Consider the following 3,112-nt stretch of genomic DNA (forward strand, 5'->3'; position numbering starts at 1 on the left):
AAAAAAAAAAAAAAAAAAAAAAAAAAAGTTTCCTTAAGCATGAAAGAGCTACATTTGTCCCCCTACACACTCAACCTCCTGATCTCACTAGAGTTTCCTTGTCACTAAATCCTGAAGAGATATTCCTCCCCTAAAATATCTCCACTCTCCGCAGCATATTGTCACTACTTTGTCTGTTGTGAACCTCTCCCTTTTTGGCTTGCATGACCCCTCATACTTTTGGTTTCCTTCCTACCTCTCTAGCCATTCCTTCAAGATGGCTTTTGCAGGCTGATCCACTTCTGTCGGCCCCTTCGTGTTCCTCACGTCTGGGCCTCCTTGCTTCCATTATTCCGCTATATACTATCCCTCAATAATCACATTGATTCCTACAGTGGCTTTGATCGCCATCCATACCCCCCAAATCTCTATCTCCATCCCTAACTGCTCCCCTCTGATCCAGACCTACCTATCCAACTCCTTTCTAAACATCTACACCTGAATGTCCTGCAGGCATCTCAAAACCAGATGTCCAAGACTGAATTTGTCATCTTTCTCAACAATCCCCCTTTGATTACTTCTACTGTTACTATCTCAGTGAGTGAATGATAACAGCCAAGACAGGGAAACTCAGAGCACTACACGTATTTGATCATTACTAAAATTATTTATTTATTTACTAAAATTACTAAAATTTTATTTTTTTATTACTAACATTTTAAATTACAAAAAGTATATAGGCTTTAATTTTATAAAAATTAAAACAATCCATAAGAATATAAAATAAAAAGTGAAAGTCCCCACCAATCACTCTCCCCAGAGGTAAACCACTGTTAACAAGAGGGTGTGTATCCTTACAGACTTTCTGTGGACCACATATATATGGATATGCATACCCACACGGTTTTATTTTTACACATATTTTATCATACTATATGTACTATTTTGCAATTTGCTTTTTAGCACAAACTATATTGTGGACATCTTTACATTATTAATCATATTGATGTAACTTATTCTTTTTATTAGCTGCATATTATCTCATATTATATATAGCCCACATTTATTTAACCATTATGATATTGCTGGGCTTTAGTTTATTTTCAGTTTTCACTGTTCCAGGGTTGCTGTAAAGAACTTTGCCCATACATCTTTATATTTCTATGCTAGGATAAAATGCTAGAAATTGGATTTCTGGGGATAATTACATGTACATTTAAGTTTGGGTGGATACTGCTAAAGTACCCTCCAAAAAGTTTTTCCCTTCTACTTTTCAGTTGAGAGACAGCATACATAAAGTGGATAAAAGGTTCTATTTTAAGTGTGCAGCTGGATGAACTTTTATATGTATATATTCCTTTGTAACCAACATCTAGATCAAGATACATACCATTTCCAGCACCCCAGAAATTTCCCTCTTGCACCTTCCCAGTATATACCCTTCCCTCAGAGATAACCTCTATCCTGAGTTCTAGAATCATCAATTATTTTTGCCTGTTCATATAAATGAAATCATACTGTATATAATCTTTAATGTCTGGTTTATTTGACTCAGTATATATTTTACATTTACCCGTGTTGTTCTGTGTATCCATAGTTCATTCTCTTTTCACTGTCATGTAGTATTACTCTGCATGAGCCTCCCACAATTTGTTTGCTCCCACTGCTGATGAGTATTTGGGTTGTTTCCGTGTTTTGGGCTGTTACGAATACCAAGAGGCTATGAACATTTGTGTACAAGTCTTTTTGTGGACATATGTTTGCATTTTTCTAAGGCGTATACCTAGGAGTGGAATTGCTGGGTCATAGAGTTGTTTAATTTTTTATTAGAAACTACGAAACAGTTCTCCAAAGAGGCTGTATCTATTTGTCCTCCCACCAGCTGTATAAATTGAAACCTCCAGTAATAGTGTATGACAGTGTCACACACAGTATTGTTATTGGACATTTGGTTTCCTGTCTCCCCAGTCAATTGTAGGAATTGTATCTGTCTTATTTAGCATCTCAAACATAGTGGATTCTCAGTAAGTATTTGAGGAATTAGATTTATAATTAAGTGACTTCTGTATATTATGCCTGAGGTCTCTACCACACAGTTTGAAGGGTGAACAATTTGTTACTACAATTTGTTACTGGTGTAGATGTTTTATTACCCCAAGGACAGCCCCAGTTTCTTACGGGTAGCACTGTGGCTTATATATCACTGCATCCTCTGTGGTGTTTGGCATAGGGCTGGGCCCAGAGGATGCACCTGTAATGACCAGCATGCTGTACTTGGTCAGATAAACAGCTTAAAAGAATGTCAGACCTCCCTGAAACCTTTACTTGCTCACATTTCTGGACTCAGTCAAAAGGAAGCAGTCACTAGCTGTATGGCCACTGGTCCCAGTGTTAGGAAATAGTCCCCCAACCTCAAGTCCACAAACCTATTTCTTTTTTGGGGGACATGTACAAGACTATTTATTGCAGCATTCTTTTGAAATAGCAAACATTTGGAAACCATCATTAGGAAACCTGTTTAAAAAGTTATGGTATAGCCATACAATGGAATACCATGCAGTCTTAAAAGAAAAAACCCTTCATGTTCTGACATATTGCTAAATGTAAAACAACAACAACAGTATCAAAAAAGCCAAGATGCAGAGGAGTAGGTATATTACACAACCATTTTGAGGTTAATAAAGGATGGGAAGAAGGACTGGGAGAATATTTTGGGGATGGAAAACAGCTAGAGGACAATCCAACTCACTGTCAGCCTTCACAACTTGATTTTTTAGGTCCACCAACTGCGGAAGTCTGATCCACTATAAAGTATACCCCTCTGTCTCTACCCCTGAAAGGGCCAGTGTCGAAGATTTGATGGAGGCTGTAGGTCTAGGTCTTCATTCTTCCCCTATAATTGCTCTAAAGTTTTCCATTCCTCTGGGAATTGGTGGGCTAAAGATTTATTTTTTAATCTTTTTTGCATGAACTAGGCCTTCATCAAAATTCACTGCAACCCAGATTCATTTCTATTTCTAGTCCCCTTGCTGCCCCAAACCAGCTAAGCACGATGGATGAGCTGGCTAACATTCTGAAGGTGAAAACTATCTATCTATCTATCTATCTACCTATCTATCTATCTATCTATCTA

Source organism: Aethalodelphis obliquidens, unplaced genomic scaffold, assembly GCF_003676395.1.
Source record: "Aethalodelphis obliquidens isolate GAN/ISIS:26980383/991018 unplaced genomic scaffold, ASM367639v1 scaffold78, whole genome shotgun sequence".
Taxonomy (NCBI): domain Eukaryota; kingdom Metazoa; phylum Chordata; class Mammalia; order Artiodactyla; family Delphinidae; genus Aethalodelphis; species Aethalodelphis obliquidens.